The sequence below is a fragment of the Pleurodeles waltl genome, chromosome 1_1, assembly GCF_031143425.1.
Source record: "Pleurodeles waltl isolate 20211129_DDA chromosome 1_1, aPleWal1.hap1.20221129, whole genome shotgun sequence".
Classification (NCBI taxonomy): Eukaryota; Metazoa; Chordata; class Amphibia; order Caudata; family Salamandridae; genus Pleurodeles; species Pleurodeles waltl.
In genome coordinates, this window is record NC_090436.1 from 636,422,589 (window position 1) to 636,447,030 (window position 24,442).

Below are 24,442 nucleotides of genomic sequence, written 5' to 3' on the forward strand. Positions count from 1 at the left end.
GGATGGTGGTAAGCTGGCGCTGCTACCACCAGCGCCGCCATGCCAGTAGAACGAAGCCAGCCATATCATGACCTGTGATACGGCCTGGCGGTGTTCTGCTGGTGGGGCGCAGCGGGCGGTAGCAGCACCCCTTTCTGTTCCCTGACGGAAGACCTCCTTGACAAAGTTAAGTCGGGCTTCCGACAGGGGAGGAGGGTGGGAGGGTGGGCGTTATTGTGTGTGTGTGTCTGAGTGGGTGTATGTGTGTGTGAATGCATCTGTGTGTGTTGTGTTTTTTGCGTGTTTGCATGCCTGGTGCATGTCTGTGAGTGTGTGCATGTATGGGGGGGGTGAGTGAGCGGATCAGAGTGGGTGGGGTGTGTCAGGTATGTGTTTGGGGGGTGGAGGAGCTGCCTACCGGTGACAGGGAAGGAATTCCCTGTCACCAGTAGGGCCTACCGCCATGGTTTTCATGGCATTGCTAACACCACGAAAACCATGGTGGTTGGCAGGCTAATAATGCCGCCGGTGGTACTATGCCGGCTGCCGGGCTGGAGATTGACATCTCCGGCCCGATGGCTGATACCGCCATGGCGGTCTGAGTGGAGGAGTGGCGGGTTAGCTGCAGCCAACCCGCCGTTCTCATAATGTGGTGGAATGTACCGCCAGCATGTTGGCGGTACTACCGCCACATTTTCATTCACCGCCGGGGTCAGAATGATACCCATAGTCCTTTATGGCTTTTGGTAGGAGTGACAGAGACAAACTGAGTTAGACCTACATAGTATTTGGTTTCATCTAGCCAAACACATATCTTTAAAGATTAAGTTATTGGAGAAAACATTTCATTTTAATGTTTCAAACATGGACCATTATTATTCATGCAGCATATTCCTTAGATTACTCTTCTTCATACTGCAGCACTACAGTTATGTCTGATATAGTTGTAAAGTAACACATACAATATAGAGACTATGAGTAAACCAATGTAGGACCTTGTTTAATTAAAATATTGAGGGTTGAATAATTGTAGTCGCGTACAGACATGTGCCCATAGCATGCTTTATGTGTCTACGTGTAGACATTTCTTATATGAGTAGGAACATAGTTCGCCATGACACACAGGAAATGTTACATTGGTACAAGGGTGTATGAGTTAGCATTACAAAGCCACAAAGATGAGGGCATACTATGTGCAAAAGAACCCATTGCATTGTCATTGTGTTTCCATAGGTAACAGCAAGATAACACGCAAACTTCAGTGGTATTTAGAAAACCATCAAAGGCCACATTTGCGTGGCCTTGAGTGGGTTTGTACACAAATGTAATGCAAGCCAGCACCCTGTGATGCTTTACATAACATTTCAGGTTGGGAGGTGTTTCATGAATGGACCATGGCCATTTCCATGCACCAAGCCAAAGATTTTTGCACATTGCCATTCTGAATGCATCTACTAACTATGGGAATTATGAAAATAGTGTGGCTCACAGACTCAGGCGTAACAATGTGAAACAACCTAAGCGCTCCTAGTTGTTTCCTCTTTCAATGTGTACTACATTTTGCAGCACATGTCCAAACAGGAAAATGCCATTAAGGATTGTTTTGAGGAGGAAGTTATCTTTTCCTGGCCAAAACATTTCCGCCTTGTCACAATGTTAAACACCTTTAGCACTCCTATTTATTTTCTCTTTCAACTTGTAATACATTTTGCAGCACAAGTGGAGACACGAAAATGCCTTTAAGGTTTTTATTCGAGGAGGAAGATATCCCTTCCTGGTCAAAATATTTCTGGACGTAACACAGACACCCTTACACCTGGGTCGTTGGTAGGCTGCACACAGTGCCCTAGCCCAAGGAGAGCCTACAAATGCTCTATAACTTTGTAGATATAGTGGAAATGTCCTGTCTCCCTTTAAAGCAACACACTACAGCAACGTTTGTCGCTGGACTGCTTGCATGAGAGATAAATAAATATGACCACTAATGATACACACTTGGTTATCTGTTTGGTTTAATTACACCCACTATGTTCACATGGAACACTACGGAATCCTATATTTGGATATTATCAGTTGTATTTCACAACCATATACAAATAAATAGCTGGGCAATTAGACTTACCAATCAGTAATCCATTACCATATATTCCATGCTGGAAACGCTCATTTATTGTTCCACAAATACTGGAATCATGGGCACTTCCTGGGTACGTGCCTACCACATTGGTGAAGACTCCATTATGGTGCACAATTGTCTGTGCATTGATGGAACAGTTGTATTTCCGATTGCAGAAAATATGTGCAATAGCTGCAGGTGGCACCAACTGCACACGGGTGCAATTAGTTTCTCCCCGAACAAGAGGAAATCCTGCAATGTTTTAAAACTCTTGGTGGGGATTGTTGTTGGCTGGTCTTGGCAAACTGTAGGCACTGTGGAGTTAGCTTTATGACAGCATCCATCACAAATGGCAGAAACGCAGGAAAAGCATTCTGTGAGATACCAGCCAACATACAAGATGTTTTCTGAAAAGAGCCAGAGCCCAAAAATGTGTAGTACTGCCATCAGTATCACATGTGGTGGGACGGCCTTGGAGTGTCCTGTTGCTGGTTGAAGACTTGCAGTAATCTTCTCCAACAACTCCAGGATGTTCTCCATCTTGTCAATATAATTGAATCAACCCCTCGTCCCTGACATCAATGATGGTGATCCTTTGTCCAAATATCCACTCCTTCCTCCATTGATGTCGCTGTTGTCATCCCTCACCAACTCCCAGTTGCAAAATAACTACCTCCACAGCTTAGATGAGCTTGTCGGAGTGTATTAAGTGGAGGGTCTTCCCATACAAATAGCCTTACATTGATGTGTGCGCCTGCGTTGGCCATGTGTACCATTCTGGCACATTTCCATTGCTGTGTTACACTGCATGACGATGTGTTACTCAGTAATGTGTTTATAAATCCAACTGTGCTACTTTTGCATTGGGATTTGTGTGGGAACACCCATCGCACATACATTAATATCTGCATAATGCAGGCCAACACTTGTACCACGTAAGTCCCAAAAACCAACACAGGAGTACTCCAGCGTCACTTGATAATTCTCTCTTAAGCCCTTGCATCGCATTATGTGAGACAGGGGCAATGCAAGGGCTTAGTAAATCTGGGCCACAGTGCCTGTGACAGCAGGTTAAGGTCCGAAGTCGCTAATGATTGCCGTCAGTTATTGGTATCAGCTTTTCCCTGGGCAGGACCACAGAGCTTCCGCAGGAGGTGTCTATCTTCATTCTTGCCCATGGCCATCCCCAAGAGCGTCAATACCTCAGAAATGCTAAAAGGGCTGTCGAGACACTGCTGTAGAAGCACTGGCTGTGAAAATCAGGAGGGTATGCACTGAGAATACACGTCTGTTATATAAATAAAGGAAATAAACTCCCCTTCTCATGGATATGCCTGATCGCATTCCAGAAGTTAAGAGAGATGCTTAAATATAGATCAGGAAGCGGAGCGGCTACAATGGTGAATGAGCTGGAATACAGTGGGAAGCCCTTGTATCCACTGAAGCTCTATCAGACACTGAGGCCCATATTTATACTTTCTTAGCGCCGCATTTGCGTAATTTTTTTACCGCAAAAGCGGCGCAAACTTGAAAAATACAATTGTACTTTGTAAGTTTGCACCATTTTTGTGTCAAAAAGCAGCGCAAATGCAGTGCTAAAAAAGTATAAATATGGGCCACAATTGTATTTTGGAAGCTTGCGCTGATTTGCGTCAAAAAATTACGCAAATGCGGCGCTAATAAAAGTATAAATATGGGCCTGAGGTTCTGAAGCTGTTTAATTTTTGAGACTTCAAATATTAACCCCACAAAGAACAAATCTGTAAAGCCTGGTTAACATTGACAGTCTGGCATGGACTGAAAAGAGAAGGTAAAGCCAAGCTTTCTGAAGAGCACAGTCTGTGAGCGGGTCAGTGGACATAAGTATACCTGCTCTGTCTGCTTTATCAACTTCTAACCCTTGTGAGTAATGTGCCATGATTGTGCAACTAGGGCTGGTAAAATGACAAATCGTAGCAGAATGGAGTAACGCATTCTGAGCAGTGGTACCCAGCTCTCTGTCTGTCGCATGTGGGGCCATGGAAGCTCACCTCCATGGTTCAATATCCAAACATGTCTCATCTCTACACTATAATAAGAGTCCTGTTTAGCATGGAAGTAAAGGTAAACCGTGCACTGCCTCATCAATTTACAAACGCACTGCCATTTACTAATGCACACATTGACGCATTCTGTAGTATTCAAAGCGCCTACCTTAAAATGCAGAAATTGAATGTAAACGTACACCCAAGCTCTTGAGCCACTCAGGGGAGAATCCTATTTCCAGTACACAAACTTAGACACAGCCACATTGCTGGAGTATAACGGCTGCTGTACTAGTACAATTATTTTATATTAAAAACGGCCTGCTCGCAGGCAGGGTGGATTCTAAAATATGTTATATTCCATAATGCATTTATAACTTGAATGTTATGCAATTATCATTCATAAAAAGATCAAGTAAGTACACGTCTCTTCTGGCATGAGTCCATTTTTGAGGTACACCCTTACAGATTCTAGGCTCGGCTTGCTAACCAATCCCTTTATCCATGCTAGTCAACCTCCCACTGAGCTTGAGTTTTGTGTTCCATGTCCAGCCAATTGGCATCCCAGGACTCACATAGTTTAACGCCAGCCCGCTCTCTGGCCAGCTTTATGATTTGGGGGCGCTGGAATCACGATTCTGATCGTTAGATTACCGCTGAGGTCATCTGAGAGTTAACATTTCTGTGCGCATTTCACTTTGCCCCTTTCCCACGCCCAGGTGGCTGGGGCATACATCCTGCCATCAATGCTGTGCCCGAGCCAGATGTGGGTCTTTAAATTGTTGAATCCAAGGGCCCTGATTAGACTTTTGAATGTCGCCGCCAATGAAACCACTGCCCACCTTCACTTATTTTTTTCTAGGGGATCTAGCCCCTGCTTTGTTGAGCTTAGTAGTGCCTTTGGCTTCCTGACCTCTGCCCTCTCCTTCCTGTGCAATATAGAAAGAGGGAGAGTAACTTTTCCACAAATTTGTGCACATTGGTGCACCATAATCAGGTGCCAGGGCCCTGGGCTGGGTTGATTCTCCGGTTCCTTATGCGCCTTGTCCGGGCTAGAACTTCACATTAACCAAAGCACGCCGGCCATCCGGCCATACCCCCTGACCTGTAACAGAAACTTAGACAAAGTCAGTTGTTGAAGTTGAACTGCTGCAGTTGTATTACAAAATTGATAAATCAAAACCAGCCACCTCACAGATGGGATGGGTATTAAAATATGCTACATTTCTTAATGCGCTAATAACTTCAATTTTATTCAGTTAGCATTCTTAAAACAATCAGGTGCTGAAGCAGATATGTTAATTAAAATTGAGTGTTTATGCATTTTGAATAATAATAATAAAGTGTAGAAGAAAATTAATAATGAATGTAGAAAAATATTGTGCACGTTTGAAAATGTGCCCACGGAGAGTTGCTACCAAAATTCACGAATTATACTAAAAATGACTAGGAATATGTGAAAATGTTGAAAATGCGTAATAATAATGTAGTAATATGTCATACTGAGAGATATAACGTATGTTTTGCACTATACAGTAGAGCTAATTTAGCTGAAGTTGTGGCCTAGTTTTGCCAGGCCGCATGCAGAAGCTGAATAATCATGCAATGTAGAAAGCTGATGTGTTGAACTGACCCTGAACCACTTGTGTTAATAAAATCTGCTTAGCTGGAATATTCTGCAATGAACCAACTGACAGGAGATGAGGGACTAGAGTACGTAACTAATTCAGTGTAAAGCAGACAAGATGTACTTTCCCAGGACTCAAACAATAGAGACACTGACGGGGGGAAAAAAGATGCAACATTTTCGATACCTGATGAGCCAGATGAAGAGGACATTGTACAGTGAACCAATCGACACCCTGAGAACAGCGTACTATTAGAATTCATAGATTTGTAAAATAAAAATTATTGGACAGCGTCATATGTGGTGACTAATTGACCAATTAGGAAATGGGGGATAGGCTGGGTAACTTTAATATAATGTCGTCACAAAGGGGGAAAACTTCAGATGCTAGAGAGAGAACTGATCGGGGAGAGAACTTATTCCGAAATTGATGTGAATATTGGGGAGAAGAGATTCGAGATTCTGTCACTGGGCTCAAGGTCTTGAGAGCCTGATGCGTTGCTGATCGATTGATGACCTGAAGACGAAGACTGACTTTGTTGCTGATCCATACCGTGGATAGGTAGCTATGACAATGTGACTGATTGACTTGTTGTGCCTTTTCTTTCTAGGTACCAACTGCGCTGTTTTATAGTTTTTCTCATAGTAAGATGTTTTTTCAATTTCATGTTCTAAATTGTTTTCGCATGAAGTCCCACATGCCAACGCTAATCTGGGTTAGGTAGGGTTCCTATTCTGAGACGTTGACATATACAGTGACAAATGATTGATTGACTGATTTTCTGAACTCTGCTGCACATGTTAACATATTCTTCTTTATTGTCTTATGTTGAGGCATTAGAACATATGTTTTCCCAAGTTCGTATTAGCTTATGTTATTGGTGGTCACTAATGAATTAATCTTGAGTGAATTGAATAAAGTTTAAATTAACCTTGTGACTTAGTATTGTAACACATAGGGGAATAACATTGATAAAACATATAATTGAATTGTGGTTGTTCATGAGTTGTTGATGCTATTCACTGATGATTAATGTTTTTCTTAATGGTTGTCGATTTGTGTATTGATTATTGATGGTCATCGATTACTACATGGCTAGGATACTTCATGCGAATCAAAAGGTTCATCGACCTATGCGCGTCCCCTTGTAAGTTTACTTACTGAGGACCAGGCGCTTGCAGTTTTTGGTAGCAGCTTGATGATTAGTTTCCTTGGAGAACTAGTTATGTGGTGACCGATGGTTATGGTGGTAGTTTGAATTAGGGTTAGTTATTCATTTTATGAGGTTTGAATTTTTGTTTTCTGAAATGGCAATTGTAGCAAAGATGATGTCCCCTTAAGACCAGAAGTGACTTTCCCATGTCCTGGATCCCGCTAGTAAGTTGGGTATGTTCTTGGCATTCTAGTGATAGTATGAAAGTGGTAGGTTGCGTTTCCAAAGGCTTATGCAGACCGCATGTGAATTGTGAGGAAAGTAGGTAGTCTGTGTACTACATTTGAGGTTTAGTAGGAGTGTGCGTACTCCGCAGTGTGAGAGTAGGGAAGTCGTTGAACTACAGCTGTATGTGGCGCTTCGTGCTAAAAAATTGTCCATGTGGTTGTTAGTGATGTACGGACCCTGCGTGGTCTAAGACTCCTGAGTAGATTGAAAGTGTAGGAGACACTTGGTTATATGTTGTAATCTGTCTGGTTTAGTAGGTTGATCGGGCCTGGTCAACAAGTCGGTGTGTAAGTTGAGTAATAGAAAATTTTTACTGAGATTTGGCAAGTCCTATGTGCACCAGGACAGACCCATTGATCAGTTGAGAGTAAAATTTGCGGGTCGAATTTTATTTGCGAATGTGGGAGACTGAGAAAAAGGAATAGCTGCATGAGACAAAGGGCCATCAGTGAAAATCCGTAAAGTCTCTGAAGCGATTGTGTACCTTCCTGTAGTAAGCCAGCTGATTTGTTTTGGATATTGGTTAGTGCTCACAATACTTTTGCATTAGTTTCGCATGAGTTGAAGATTAGGAGGACGAGCCGCAAGACTCTGTCAGCTGCAGTGTGTGAGTGTGACATCAAAGTGAGCAGCGCTGGGATAGGTTGGTTAGTGAGAAGAGTCTCAAGCGGACTGGCAGCCGTCCGTAAGAGACAATTGGTTGAGAAAGCGGGTGAAGGGAATCTTGGGAGTAAAAGTTATATCCTTATTGAATCAAATAAAAACAACAGAGAAGATGAAGTTTTTCAAAGAGTTTAGGAGTGCCGTGAAGGGTGATAGCTACATTAAGGTGACAGTGGGGGACCCGACCCCAACGGAAAATTCTCCAGCATATATTGTGATGGAGGAGAGAGGTGTTGCATCATGTCTATGGTTAAAGCAGTGGTGCAAATTCACAGAGAAACAGGGAGCTTTAGCGTTTCCAGAGCATGGGACATTTAATTTGAGAATTTTGGATCAGTTGCAAATGAAATTATATGAAACAAAGCCACTTCCGAGGCCAGCACAGTTTGAGGCATTAGCGGTTTGGGAGCTCATTGCAAGACAGCAGTAAGAAATGAAATTCCAGAGGAGAATAAGGAAGGTAGAGAAGTATTTAGCAGATGTAAGATGGGATTGGGAACAGAAGAAGTGGCGAAAGACAACATTGCAAGGTATTAAGTTGTTTCCTGCTATCACAGAGGAAGATGAGTCAAAGAGAAAGAGGATACTAGCAAGAGTGATAAGAGTTTGTCAAGGGGTAAGAAGAAGAAAAGGACCTATTACTCAGGTGTTGAGGGACCGACCTCCACCATATGCGATACATGAAGGGGGTCCAAGTACTAGTTCTGCTCTAACTGCCCCACCTCAAGTGACGGTCAGCAGGGATGAAAGCGCATCTTAAAGAGCTATTGTAGAGTGCTCAGATTTGGGGAGCACTAGAGAAGTGGGAAGGCAGATGGGTGAAGAAAAAGAATAAATGGAAACGAGATTCACAAGAAGGGTCTGAAAGTGTTCAGAAAGAAAAAGAACCAATAAAAATATTATCAATGAGGGAAATTCCGGGAGGGCAATTCGCTCATGTTTCCTGGCACAGGAGTGATATTCTGTCATTCACAAATGATTATCCAAAACTGAGAGATAAACCGGTTGAGTAGATAAACAGATAGATTTGTGAAGCTTTCGAAACGTCTGTGGGAAGACTTGTATACTCTGTTGGAGATAGCAGTGTCCGGTGATTTGTGGGTTGAGTGCAAGAGAGCAGTGGATTGGCCGACGAGTGAACCAGAAAGGGACAGAATTACAGGTGCACCATCACCTGAAGTGATGAAACATTATTATAAGGTGATTGAGTTCCTGAAGACGAGAATCTCGCCTAAAAATATTGATTGGCAGAGAATTGACAGGACAGTGTAAGAAGTAAAGGAGTCGATACATACTTACTATGAAAGATTGTTGAAGGCGTTCAAGGAGAACAGTGGTAAGGAAGCGATTGAGCCGAAAGACATGTTGCACTTTGTGTTCAGGTTCGTGGAAGGATTGCGACCTGAAATAGGTCAGATGATTAAGAGTCATTTGATGTGTTGGCAAGTGAAGCCAATTGATGAGGTATTGCAGTATGCAAAATACTGTAGTGATGAGACTGAATTGAAGCAGAAAAAGCTGAAGGAGAAGGCGATGGTGATGCAGATTAAGGCAGCTCAAAATGGAGTGCAGAGAGCTTTAGTGCAACAGATACCGCAGCAGCAGGGAACTGTCATGTTCCAACCTCAAACTGAGAAGTAGAGGTCGTGGAATCAATATGAATCGTGGTCCGGATTTGAGTACTGTAGTGGTTCAGAATGTGTGCAAGGGATGAAAAAGATGTTACCATGTCAACTTTGCGGAAATGTGGGACACTGGAAGCGGGAGTGTCCTATGATGGTGCAGGATGGTTTTGTTAAGCAAAGTGGTGATATCAATACATTTCAAACTGTGAAAGTCCCTAGACTGAGAGGACTTAATCCAAATTTTCAGAATAACATGAATCAAGTGCAGAACTTTCAACCCATGCAGCAGATGCAAATGCCACATGTACAATTGACACAGCTGCAATCAATGCAGCTGCAGGTTCCTATGGTACCTAGACAGCAAATGCAGATGCCTCAAGCCCCGATGGAACAGCAACAGATGCTGCTTACTCAGCAGGTCACAGGTCAGAGACAAGACAGAAATAATGACACTGTGCACCAATTCCCATTACATAGTGAGAATGAAATAAACGACGAATGGATGTGTGAGAGTTCGGATGAGAAGCCATGCATGCTTGCAGCATCCCTAGAGGTAGATCAGAGAGGACCTTTTGTGAAAGCAAAGGTGATGGGTCATAGGGTTTCATTTCTAGTGGAAACAGGAGCTGCGCGCTCTACAGTAAGAAGTGCAGAAGTTCTGAATTTACCTCTTTCAGGAAGAACAGTGCAGGTTGTAGGGGTAGCGATCAGAGAGTTGATAAATCCAATCAAAGATCCAGTACAGGTTGAGATTGGCAACTTCCAGGGACTGCATAAGTTTGTAGTCTGTGACTCAAGTTTAGTATCTCTACTGGGAAGGGACTTGTTGTGCAAGACCAGATGTTCGATTAGTTGTTCAACTGCTGGAATAGAGGTTCAGACGAATAATGATGATGAGGAAGAACAAGCTCCTGAAACTGAGATTGAAACAATTAATGAAGAGAACTTGTTGATTGAATTTTTCCCGATGTTTACTGTGAAAGAATTGCATGCAGACTTGCAGGGAACAGTACAGGAGAACGTATGGGACCTGACAGGTAAAGAAGTGGGCTTGATCAAGGGAGTGGAGCCGATTAAGATCACTTTGAAGCCAAATGTAGTGTTTCCGCAGCTCCACAGTATAACATGGCACAGGATGTTCTGATGAAAGTAGCGCAGATAATTGGAGATTTTCTGAAACAAGGGGTTTTGAGGAAGTGTTGAGCAGTCCATGTAATTCACCGATAATGGGCCTAAAGAAGCCTTGTGGGAAAGTATAAATTGTGCAAGACTTGCGAAAAGTGAATGACCTGGTGGTCAAGTGTTGTCCTGTAGTGCCGAACCCAGCAGTAATTTTGTTTCAGATTCCATGCGATGCAGAGTGGTTCACATTGGTTGATTTGTCACAAGCTTTCTTTTCTGTGCCTCTCCATGGGGATAGCCAGTTTCTTTTTAGTTTCAAATTCCTAGACAGAGTCTACAGCTGGTGCAGGATTCCTCAAGGGTACACGGAGTCACCGTCTCTGTTCACCCAGATCTTGAAAAAGAATCTGGAGTCATTGGAACTACTGTACCAATCGACTCCGGTGCAATACATTGATGACTTACTAATTGCATCCAAAATGAGGGACGAGTGTAAGTACGACTCGATTGCCCTGTTAAATCACTTGGGAAAGTTCGGACATAAAGTGTCACCTTTGAAATTGCAGTACTGTCAAAAGTCAGTGAAATATCTGGTCAACACAAGAGGGACTGGGAGATTAATGGTCCAGTGTACTTTCTCCCTGTGCGTGAACCTATAATAGAAATGAGTACACTGTTCCAGGGTGGATTGTCAAAGAGGGCGAAAGGTAGACTGAGAAAAAGATATTGTAGGAGTGCCCTCAAGCATCACAGTAGGATGCTAGGTATCATCATCGGGCTGACTCCTCGTCAGACCGGCGCTGCAATGTCTGACGGGCCATCATCCATGAGATGGTGGCACTTCAACCGAAAAGATGTTTAACAAGTCAAGTTGAGTCTGCAGAACGTGCTGACAGAGGAGAAAAGGAGAGTAAGGGGTATAAAATTGGCCCAACATCAGGTGATTATGCCCAGAGCATCAAGTGAACAACTTCAGTGCTGCTTCCAAAACATGAATGGATATTACAGCTACTCAGATTTTATTTATCTGTACATCTTGTGAAATTACATCAAGATAGGGAATAATGTATGCCTCCGATATGGGTACATGTTGATCACCTGTGACAGTTAAATTGAAAGTGGGCAATAGGAGTATAAACAGATGCAAAATTACAAAAGCCTGGAGGTTACTCTGAAAGGGTCATACAAGGGTTCACTCGCGACTCAAGACCAAGGGCCTGATTTGGAACTTAGCGTATGGGTTGCTCCTTCACTGTTTTGATGGGGTAACCATGGATGTCATTGAGGGGTGTCCAGGGGATGCAGTTGCAACCCCTGGCTTGCCCCTAGCGACCCCTGGCACTGCATCTGCGACCCGGGGCTCAGAGGTGGCAAAATCAGTACCAGGAACACAGTGGCATCTCCTTATTATGGACTTGCTTGGGGCTCCACTTCCTTGTTTTCTATCAGTTTTTGTATTACACTAATAGTGAATAATATTTTATTAACTGTTAGTGTAATAAAAAACAATGTACAGTTAACTGGAATATGGCCCTTCTTGGTAGCAGAGGTAAGTAAAAAACACTTTTAAATGTATGTTGTGTGGATGCTTGTAGGTGAGAGTGTGCTTACGTAAAAAATTGTGAGCATATGAGTGAATGTGTGGTTGTGTGAGCATGTGTGTGTGTGTAAATGTAAAGATGAAATGTCATGGGATGTCACTTACGCTACCCCTGGCATTTTGGTCAATTGACGTCTTTGGGAGTAACCTGTTCGCTAAATTCTAAATCACGCTCTAAAATCTGCTGCAGTGAAAAAACAAGACATAAAAGTATATGTTTCTGTATACAGCCATGTACATGATACAAAATGTAATGTGTGATGATTCAGTTTACTTTTGCGATGTAAAATAGTCCTTCATGCTTTGCAGTGCAAACACTGCATGGAACACATATATAATGATACACTAAACAGCCAAACAAAAGTATGAGATGAGAGGGTAGCAATCCTCGGGCACACCCAGTCACATTATGTATATCTTAACGAATTCCTAACAACAGGACTGCAGAGAGCTCCGATAGCACTTAAATTATGAAACAGGAAGACCTGTTTCATAATTTAGGTGACCAAATGTAAATATCATAAAACAGGTTTACAGGGAACATACAGCAGTAGGTGTAAAACATGGGAATGTAGCAGCGGAAGCGAAGGTCGAACAGGGTACAGGGAAGGGTAGGATGCAAAGAGAAATCTGGTAAGAAGCAGGAGGTGAGTTGAAAGACAGGAGGTGAAATTTTAGTGAAATGGCAAGAGGCGATCAGCTGAAATTGTTATGTAGTCACCAAGTAAGAAGCAACAGCAGCCAGCACCTCCATTGTAATGGGCTTGTCCAGGATTAACCCCACACTTTCAGATTTAAGATTTTATATGATTGCTAAATCGAATTCAGCTATAAAACTGACATCACTTTACGGGGAATTACAATGCAAACCGTACGGATTGGCATAAGAACTATGGACAACCAAATGTATTCCCAACTCTTTGTTCAGAATACACTCATAGCCAACCAGATTGTAGAGCAGCCATGCTCTCCGACCACCATTCATACCTGTGTCACAAAATACGTTTTGTGGCACTGATTTTTTGACCCAGGAATTTGTCTACAGCTTCTGAAAATCTCTGCAATGATTGGCACATCTCGATATGTGAATTAGGGGACTAGCTAATGCTCCCTTTGCAAGGTTTTGAGCTCACATCAATATTGATATTGGAGACCTTAATGACTTTAGAATCCCAGCTTCCTTAGGTTTGCGCACATCCTGTAAATAGAATTCAAAGGCATTCTAGGAGACTGTAGGTATTTCAATGTCTTGGCGATAGCACCCTGATCTTACAACGAATACAGAGATTAACAGAGCCTCTTGTAAAACACCACTGATGGTGGATCACAGGATATACAGGTATACAAAGCCCTAATTTCACTATGGACTGATCGGAAAGTCAGTAAACAAAGGTTATTTCACAGTGGCCAATCCAGCTGGTGACGCCTTCATACTGCAATAGGTGATTTATTCTAGAAGCAGTTTGCTGCATGGGCGAGTGAAGATTATTTACACTACTGCGCCTATTCTAATGTCCGACAGCTGTCCGCCAATCACCCACATTCAACTGGATCAAGTACAATAATGGCAGCAATCCGGTGCCTCCACGAAGTGGAGGAACATCACGACAACCCTTCCCAATTGGGAGGGGGACCTGTTTCAAATAACTATGGGTTAGGACTTACCACACTGCTGCCAACGTCATAAATGGTAATAGCGGCAGAGCAACTCGTTCCCTTTAATCTCAAATTCTGGGCCAAATTTCTCAAATTTAAGCGCAGAGGAGCGCAGCAAGTCATCTTGCTGAGCTGCCCTGCATCAAAAGGAAAGGGCAGGAATGTGCCATATATATGTGATACAGTGCATTCTTGTCCCTTCCGACTGTGCTGGCACACTTTTGGCTGCCTAGCCCCAACGCAGGCACCCTTGCATCATGGTGCTAGAGTGTATCCATTGTTGGCAGGATTGTGTTTGCGCAGGAAGGGGCACATTCCTCCACAAAAACAATCCAGAGAGGCTTTTTCCTTTTTCTATGTGTACTTCAAAATGCAGCACACATAGAAAGTGGAAAAAACGAGGAGAATTGAAGATATTTCTCCTCATTGCACCTCCCCTGAGGAGGCGTACGATTTTGGCGCATCCCCAGGTTTTCTAGGGATATGTCAGAATCCATCAGTGTTGCATGGGAAAACCCACGCAATACCCATGGAATGCCTCCCTGGTGCAGAGTAAGGCAACGCAGCGATTTACGCTGCCTTGCCTTACTCCATCTCTATGAGGCCATTCTAAGCCATGCAAAGTGGCTTTGCGTGGCCTCATATATAAGGTTGAAAGGGTAAAGCTGCTGCTGCATCACTAAAAGTGATGCAACAGCTGCGTAAGACCCTCATAAATATGCCCTTTAGTTTTAGCGATCTCTGCCTCTTACCACAGCGGACAGGATTACATTTAAGAAAATGGTGTTTCTCCCTTGGCTCCTTTACTATTACGCAACCCTGCCAAGCATTTTGGCTAAATTGTACTTCGGGACAATTGATGGTCTGCTCCTAGAACTGATAAGCAGTAGGCGGTGGCCATGGGTGGCCCTGTTGATCCTGACTTGGAAACCAGACCAGGTGGGAACTTAAGTACCGGACTTCAAACTATATTGCTTGGTGGCACAAACCCAGTGGCTATTGCGCTGGCTCTCACGACTGTACTTGGGGGTACTAGGCATTACCATAACATTCAGCAAAATGACTACATTAGCCCACTGGGCTCTCCAACCCGCTAAACCACGAAGGGACTTTTCTTGCTTGCAAAAGGTCACGCAACGCTGTCATTGGCATCTTCTCTATCATGTAGCCGATTTTATGTCAAGGCAGGAGGCTAGCATTATGCATAAACCTTTTATTTACTTCTTCTGAGCAGCAACCATTGAAAGAAACCAATAGAACCTTAACAACATCACAATGAAAAATCGGAATGTTCAGGTCCATATAAACAGTGTGCCCTCCATTTTCTCCCTCTTTTGTTTGCTGCTTCTGAGCGGATAAGTATATGCACATTGAATACTTCTATGGTTATTGGTTAGCAGTTTTGTTATAATTGTTTTTGTTGTTACCCAATTTATGGGTAGTGTGGTGTTAGGTATTTATTTTGTTATATGTTTTAGGTTTTTTGTGTGAGAGCGAGTGTTATTCGTGGCTGAGAATGAGGAAATTGACTTTCTTTTTTGTTTTTTCCCAGTAGAGGTCAGTTTCACAACAGCGTTCATTTAAGATGAACGCTGTCAGTTGCTGTGTTGTCGACTAGACACTCTGCTTTCTCAGTGCGTCTATTTTTGGTGCGAGTACGTCTGGGTGTAATGACCGTGAACGAGTGTGTTTATAGACGCGCTGTTTCACAAGACAAACAAGCGTGTTTGATTTTTTCATTAATGAGTAGATGCGCTGTAGTTTCAGCGCATCTATTGTTTACGGATTAAGTTGCGGTTCAGTGCGTCTGGTTGTTTTTTGAATGCGCAGTTTGTTCTGGGAAAACGCACGAGCACGTCATTTCTCCTTTGAGGAAGATTGTTGGATTATGTTTTCTTTAGGGGAGTTGGCCCCATTATTAAGCATTTCAGCTTATTTCTAAAGCGGATTGCTGTTTGTTAGGTGTTTCCATAGTAACCATTCACCATTGGTGCACTGTTACGACTGAGACTTTATTTTTAGACTATTCTTGGTCAGGCTTGTTAGAAAATATATTTTAAAGGTTACTGATTGTGGTAGGATATAGATAGATATATATATATATATATACATTTTTTTTTTAGAGCTATGTCTGAGATCAATGTGGAAAAGGGAGGTTCTCAAGAGGACTTAATTCGTAAGATTGTTTGTGAAGAAGTTAAGGCAGTGGTCCAGGAGTCTGTGAAGCTAGCCTTGGGCAAAAGAAAAGGTGTAGATGAGGAAGAGTTTTATACTCTTTCTGAGGATGAGGACCGTTTGAGAGGCCCAGGAGGTAAATGTTTGAATAAAAGGAGGCATTTGATGAAAGCTCTGGGACAGATTGGAGTCCTTAGAGGCTCAAAAAAGAAAGGTACCCTAAACGGTGCAATGGAGAGTCAGCTTGATGCTGAAAAGGAAGGTTTTAGTGGAGATTTTATGAATGAGCAGGATGACGAATACGTGTTAGATCTGGAGTACAAGGATGAACTAGAGGACGAACTGGGAATTAATTTTAGAGCGAGTAGTAGTGATGAGTTACTGGATCCATTAGGAGAAAAATTGTTTGAGCCCAAGAATATTAGGCACCCTCAAGGGAAAGAGTGGTGGCCTATGGAACATGTGGCAAGTTATATTAAAGATAGGCTTCGTAAGCCTCTCGAGAAAGATGAGAGAAATGTTATGAGGGCAAAATGTTCTAGACCCGTGATTGACGCTAAAGTGTGTTTGACTCCTAATTTGGACCCAGAAATGATAACTTACTTGTTTAAGTTAGGAAGAGACCCTAGAAAGGGTTTGGAAAAATCCCTAAAACAGGTGCAGGATAAATTGGTTGATGTTTTGGCTCCTTTGGCAAGGATTTTTAATACTGTGGAGGACGCTTATTTGAAGGGAAAAAAACTGGATGTGCACCTTCTTCGGGGTTGGTGTCAAAGAGCAATTTGTTTTATTGGTAATGCCAATGCAGGGCTTTTGGCGGAGAGGAGGAAAACGATTTTGATGTGTATAAACCCAAAGCTGTCTGATTTAGCTAGCAAAGAATCTTCAGAAGAGGCTTGTGGTCTTTTATTCGGGGATGGCATGGTGAAACCTTTGACAAAATATGTACGCACTTTCACTAGTCTTGATAAAGCACATTAATCAATGAAAAGAGTTTTTTCAAATAATAATTTATATTGAAGGGCTGGTAGGAGAGGACAGCTTACCCGCCGGGCAAATTTTAGAGCCCAATATCATGGGGTAGATAATTTCAGAGGAAACCTTGGAGGTACACAATTTTACCCTCAAAGAGGAAGGGGACGTGCTCGGTCTTCGAGAACGAGAGGTGGAAACCTGGGACAGGTGCAAAATCAGGGTGAGTATGAAGACTATTTCTACTTCTATCCCTTTAAGGGTAAGAGGAAGGTTGAAGTATTTCAAAGAAAACTGGGAATTAATTACTTAGGATTCGTGGATTTTGCAAACGGTTCAGGGTTATGTTATAGAGTTCGATCAAGAGCCGGTACATGTGATAGAGCCAAGAGAATTAGTGTTTCAGAAAGATTTGGAAGAGATCGTTTGTATGGAAATAAGTCAGTTTTTGGAAAATAATGTGATTGTGAAGTTGTGGGATCAAGAGAAGGGTTTCATAAGCACTTTGTTTTTGGTGGAAAAGAAAAACAAGGGTTGGAGAAAGGTAATCAACCTGAGGAACCTGAATCAGTTTGTGACTTACAATCATTTCAAGATGGAAGGCATTCATCTTTTGCAGGAACAGGATTGGATGGTGAAATTGGATCTCAAGGACACATATTTTACAATTCTGATGGCTCAATGCAGTCAGAGGTTTTTGCAGTTCAGGTGGAAGAGCCAGTTTTCTCAGTTTCAAAGCTTACCTTTTGGTCTGGCTTCGGCGCCATGGTGTTTTACAAAAGTCTTGAGACCGGTGGTTGGCTTTCTCAGGGAAAGAGGTGTGAGAATGATAATTTGTTTGGACGATATTTTGATTTTGAACCAGGAAGAAGGAATCTTGAAGGAACAGTTGTGTCTTGTGAAGGATTTATTGGAAGATCTGGGTTTCATTATAAATCTGGAGAAATCTGTGTGGATTCCTGTGAGGAGGATAGAGTTTTGGGGATTTATAGTGGACACAAATTTATGTCAATTAGCGTTGCCAACAAGGAAGGTGAAGAAAATAAAACAAGAAGTACAGTCATTGTTAAGGAAGCAAGAAGCGACTGAGAGATCTAGCACGTGCGATTGGGCTTTTGTCTTCGTCCATTCAGGTGATTTTTCCAGACCCGTTACATTACAGGGCTTTACAGCACTTAAAGTTGTTAGGTTTAAGGAGAGGTCTATGGTATGGTACGGGTAGCTATTTCACAAGAGGCAAGAGAGGAGTTAATTTGGTGGAAGGAAAATTTGGAGGCATGGAATGGTCGAGCGATTTTTGGCATAAAACAGATTTTGTATTAGAAACAGATGCAAGCAAGTTTGGTTGGGGTGCTCATTGTCTGGGTTTGGAGACAGGTGGAATGTGGACTTATTTCGAGAAAGAAAGGCATATAAATTGTTTGGAGTTGCAGGCAGGAATGTTTGCTTTACAGAGTTTCAGGGACGTCTTGAAAGGGAAATCTGTACTTTTGAAGATGGACAATGCTACTGCGGTGACGTATATAAACAAATTGGGAGGTGCTCGTTAGAGGAATTTGGCAGAATTGGCAAATGATTTGTGAGGTTTTTGTTTAGAGCACAAAATAAGTTTAAGAGCGGAGTATTGGCCAGGTGTACAAAATGTGATAGCAGATTGGAACTCACGTCAGATGAGGGATTTCAGCGATTGGAAATTAAACGAGGATTTATTCAAGGAGATAAATCTTGCTATGGGCCCTTTGGAAGTAGATCTCTTTGCTTCCAGGATAACCTGTCAGTTGCAAAAGTATGTCAGTTGGAGACACGACCCGGGTGCTATGGCAGTGGATGCGTTTGTGCAGGACTGGTCGAGGATGAAAGGTTATGCTTTTCCTCCTTTTTCGATGATACAGAGTGTTTTATTGCAAGTGAGGCGTCAGTGATGCCGGTTAGTTCTAGTAACTCCTTTTTGGAAAACACAGCCTTGGTTTCCAACAGTTATGAAGATGATTGTAGATTCTCAGATCTTAATAAGGTGTTGCAAAGGTCTTTTGTCAGGGGCGGAAGGAGAAGAACATCCTTTAGTGGAGTCAGGTTCATTGAACCTTCTAGTTTGGAGGATTTCAGGGATTCAGGAGGATTCAGAAGCCTTTCAGATTCAGCTGCAGGATTATTGGATGAGTCGTGGACACCAGGAACAAAAAAGAGATATAGAAGTATTTGGAAAGTTTGGTCTTGTTGGTGCTTACAAAGGGATTTGGATACCGTGGAGGCGGATGGAGTTCAAGTAGTAAATTTCTTAGCAGAATTGTTTGATAGGGGTTTGTCTTACAGAACAATTGATTGTTACAGATCTGCTATTGCGGCAGGTCACGTCCTTTGTCAGAGAGTTTCGATTCGTCAGAGTCCTTTGATCTGTGAAGTCATGAAGGGAATTCGATTGAAACGTCCACCGACTACGAAGTATCAAGTACTTTGGAATGTTCACTGTCCTTGATTTATTTCAAAGGTGCCCAGTTAATAAATATTTGGGTGACAGAGAGCTTTCTTGGAAGATAGCTACTTTACTTTGTCTAATATCATTCAGAAGGGTTTCAGATGTAAGGGCTTTGGAAGTTAATCATAGATGTTATCAACCAACTGGAGTTCTGTTTGAGGTGTGTAAACATACTAAGACAATGTCTAGTACGATTTTTTTGCCATATTTTGATGGATGTCCAAAAATGTGTGTAGTGCATTGTATGAAGGAGTATGAATCTAGAATGTTAGAAAGAAGGGGAGCAGGTATTGAGCAACTTTTGATTTTTATGTAAAACCATTTAAAGGAGTATCAAGTGCTACTATTGCAAGGTGGGTGAAAGGTGCAATGAAGGAGGCTGGTGTAGATATTTAAAAATTCACAGCACATTCGGCGAGAGGAGCTATGGCAAGTAAGGTTTATATGTTGGGAGAAAATCTGGATCTTATTCTGAAAGCTGCAGATTGGTCTTCAGCAGAAATGTGTAGGACATTTTATTTTAAAAATATAGAGCATGTTTCGAAATGTGTGTTGTATGACTTTAAACATGCATAATGCTAGCCTCCTGTCTTGACATAAAATGGCGATTCTTAGAGGTTTACTGTATAAAGAATCGTGATTTTATTAAAGACAAGGAGGCTAGCATTATCCCACCTTCCTTTCCCAAGGAGTGGGGGAAGTGTGTTTTTTATGTGTACTTTAGAATTGTATTTAAGAATAAAAATAAAGGAAGGTTTTTTTGGTGAGCAGTTTTTATATGTTTAAAAAAAAAAGGAAGATAGTTATTTGTTCGTGTTTCGGTTTCCTTTTGCAGACTTGTGAGAAAGGATGATTTTCAATTTGGGAGGATTCTGGAGATGAAGAAGATTTCAAACAAAAGAGGAAGAAAATGGAGGGCACACTGTTTTTATGGACCTGAACATTCAGATTTTTCATTGTGATGTTGTTGAGGTTCTATTGGTTTCTTTAAATGGTTTGCTGCTCAGAAGAATTAAATAAAAGGTGTATGCATAATGCTCGCTTCCTTTTCTTTAATAAAATCATGATTCTTTATACAGTAAACCTCTCAGAATCGCCATTCTCCCTCGTATTCATGCAATATCCTCCCTCACATTGCTGGCTTCTCTGACACCAACGCTGAGCAGATCGACAATGGCTAGATGGCAACACCCTGGCCTCTCAACAATCAGGGACTTGTTGGAGAGTAAAGCATTAAGCTCTTTCGAGACACTGTCAGTACAGGCTGGACTGTTCCTATGGGAGCAGAGTCAAGGCTGATTTGCTTAATGCTGGGTCCAAACTATGGTGGAATGGTGAGCAAACAAATGATGGATTAAACCCAATAATGTGACTGGGTGTGAATGCTTGATTTGTTAAGCATTCCATCCATCATCTGTTCTTTTTGCTTTTGTCGAACAAGGTAGGCAGGCACAAAATGTGAAGATTTACTGCTGGTACTGCCAATGCGAGTCATCACTTTACATTGGCAATCTGTCACAGGCTCTCATATATGACAGCTGCTGACCATTTCACTGCCAGCAAAAGCGCTCCTCTACATAAAGAGGAGACACGCAGACTGCATAAATTCCCAATCATTTATGAATGGGACAACCTCTGCCCAACCTTGGCAGACTATAATCGAGACAACCTTGTGCCTCCTTGCGCAGTTAGCACTTCCCTAGATAGCTGTCACCATCTCCACACGTGACCATGACTTGTCACGACCCATTCCAGGGGTTATAGTGGGTAACAACTGGTGGATGATTAGAACACATAGCAAGTAGTCCCAGCAAAGTATGCATTGTATAACCAAGAGGCACCATGGGCAAATGCTTACTGTCGCCAGAAGCATGCCCTGGAACTTCACTTTCTGACTGTACCAGCTGTTAGCAAACTCTGGCACTTTCCTTTTTCAGTCAGGTTTACCAAGACCCCTGACAATCCAAGACAGGAAGCCAACTGAGTTTACAACAGAGGACATGACTATGGCAGCCATACTTAACAACTGGAATGGTAGTCATGTCATGAATTCATGTGTTACTCAAGGCCTTGTGCTTAACAGTGTCAAAGTGAAGAATCCCATGAAACACAAGCCGCAACCTGTTTCAGAAAATCTAAGTGAATTATTTTGTTAAAAGGCACAAGAGAATATCAGTGCAAGGATATGCACAATTACTTTTTTTTCCATCTACATATTTTCACTCCAGACTAAACCACACTGAGTTATATTTTACAACAAAGTGACAAATTATACTGAAGAGCAAAAAGGTGTCCCCTTCAGCAACATGAGCCTTAGTCAGAGCCCCCATTTTTGAGGAAGATCTGCTCTTAAGAGGAGAGGCACTGAACAAATTATGGGTGACCTACCATCAGGGGTGACGCCAAACTATCTGTCAGCAACTGGCGCCATAAATGAACCATGCAATCAGTACCCTCCCCATTTTTTCTTTCCTTTTTATTTATTATTCTTATTTTACTCGAATTTGGCACTCCACTGATCCACTGCATAATTTGAGCTGGTGGTTTCCGCAGCTGGGCATTGGCACTTATTTTTGAGGTCTAAAACGTAGTGTCTGGAGCAGGCATTTAATACAAGCAAAAGACACATATGGGAAAAATTGAGGAAGAGAAAAATGAAAAAGCGTCATGAAGGGAGAAAGCAGAAAGCGGCAAGAGTGAGCGGAAGGAGTAGGGAGTGGCTGTAAATAGATTAAAGAGGCCAGGGATGGCTTTAGGATTACACTGCCTCAGTATTCTGTGCTCGCACATTTAAATGCAGCAGCTGCGTGTTTCAAAGGAGAGCTTTGGGCACTAGCAAGTTTTTATTTGCAAATTAAGCACTGCAATTATCTTGGCACCCTACTCTAGGGTCCGACTGATCTATAGTGTTAGGCGGTGCCCGAAGGGCTGCTCTGGCAGGCCAGTGTGTGGGCCGCTTTTTGGGCTGATTGTAGGCATTCTTTACAGTCTGCTAGGTAGATTTTTTCTGATATTGAAGGAGACGTTTGTTATATGTAATACAATGAAGTTGTGGGCCCTGTGCGTGAGACTCGAGTATGTTCACGAGAGTGTTTCTTTTAAACGTATACAAAAGTTCTCCAGAGCGTGAAGCAAGATGCGTTTATGCACAATTCCTCGTTCGGGAGGTTGCGGTTAAGCGGAATCAAGCAACGATGCTCAGTTGCTTGATTCACCCGACGATGCTCAGTTGCTTGATTCACCCGCTGACGCCGGACGCGCTTGGTTTTGGGTGTCTTTGTAACAATAAAACTTGGATTCAAAACTTACCTGAACGGCTTGATACTTACTTCAACGTTACTTGCATCAAACTGAAATCGACGTAGTATCCCTCAACTTGCAAAACGCTTACACTGCGTCTTTACAATTTCAAAACTGCCCAATGTCAAACATGGGACACTTTTTTAGCTATCCAATTCGCTAATGGGGGCAGCTTATATTTTGGTGCACGGGCCAATGTTCTGTCCCATTCCGACCCTGCCTTATTCCTACCTGGGTGGGCTGCCCCACTTACCACTGGAGACTACACGTAGCTCAGAACAGACCAGTAAAAACATCAGTTTCTAAAACAGATTCTTGGCCTCCTCAAACGAACATCTGGACTAGTCAGGAGAGAGCATAACCGGAAGCCTCGAAGGTTACTGCCTAAAAGTACCTTGCTGGCTACAAAAAAAGTTTGTTTTAGCACTATCGTGTTAACGGAAATCTTCATAGCTCGGTTATTTTCAAAGCTGGTTTACACAGGAAGACTCACAAAAGCGACAAGCTGAATGGTGGGTGTCACGGCTGCAAGGAGGGATCTATCTGCTTCACAAATGGAATAAAATCAATAGATTAACACATCGCTTTGTTACCGATTGTAGAACTTCATCACATACTGTAAGGCAGCACACAAAAAGAACTATGCTTCCCTTCGCTGTAATCTCTGGCTTTGTGGCTACCCCTAAAGAGACAACACAATCCTGAAACTGAAAGACCAAAGTAAGCGTAACACTCAGATGTGCACAACTGAGAAGAGAAAAATCGAAAGTACTTGTACTGTTAGAATCAGAATCAAATGGTGAAAGCACGTACCTCCCTTGCCAGATTACCTGTTCTATCTTCTCTTGCCTTGTTTTCCAAACTCAAATGTTAAATCATCTAATATTCGGACCGACACCAGCTCTGTACACGGAAGTAAAAATATTGGCGAAAAGGAAATGAGGGGACTGTCTGATTCAACGTGGCGAGGCACCGCCCCCTGCTGTTCATCGGAAGACTTTAGCTGTGTTAGCTGTATTTAACTTCTCAGACAGTTCGTAGGTTCCATAGCTTCTTCTGGATCCAGTTGGCAGAATATTGAATTTCGGTATTAAAAAGAAACACAGTGATCTAAATTCAGTGCTTAATTTGTGCTTGTTGTTTCCGGTTCTGAGTACCGGCACTTATTCTTGAGGGCCGGAGCTTATTCTTCTGCCTCAACCATTTGCTGCGAGCAAAAGACACATATGGGAAAGAAGGAGGAAGGTAAAAACTACAAAGTGTCACAAAGGGAGAAAGTAGAAAGCTGAAAGAGTGACCTGAAGGGGCAGGGAGTGGCTTTATATGGATTGAAGAGGCCAGATATGGCTTCATTGTTACGCCGCCTCAGTGTTCCGTATTCGCACATTTAATTGCAGCAGCCGCGTGTTTAAGAGGAGGACTCTGAGCACCGGCACATTTATTTACAAATTAAGCACTGTCTAAATTGCAGTTGATTTCAGTTTACCATTGTCTGCCAGTTCAGTTTCTATTTTTCATAATCCTTTCTTTTACTGCTACACACACACGGTCCATTATCCAAAGTCACTTATTTTACAACTGGATCCAGTAGAAAACATATGTGACTGGTCAAGATAAAGTCTCACTGTGGCCCTGATTACAATTGCCCTGGAGATGTGTGTGGGA

General features: G+C 42.4%; 1 protein-coding gene across 6 annotated transcripts in view; it reads right to left on the reverse strand.

Annotated features, from left to right (window-relative positions):
• The window catches only part of TICAM2 (TIR domain containing adaptor molecule 2), a 179,338-nt gene extending 155,624 nt beyond the window's left edge, over nucleotides 1–23,714 (reverse strand). For 5 of the 6 annotated variants that reach the window (XR_011201984.1, XM_069226536.1, XM_069226543.1 and 2 more), the window contains exon 1: nucleotides 23,591–23,693. The gene's annotated coding sequence lies outside the window, so the exon portion shown is untranslated. Of the gene's footprint in view, nucleotides 1–23,590 lie in introns of all 6 variants that reach the window. The other variant, XM_069226570.1, reaches the window with a different exon arrangement.
• Between the last annotated feature and the right edge of the window lie 728 nt (nucleotides 23,715–24,442).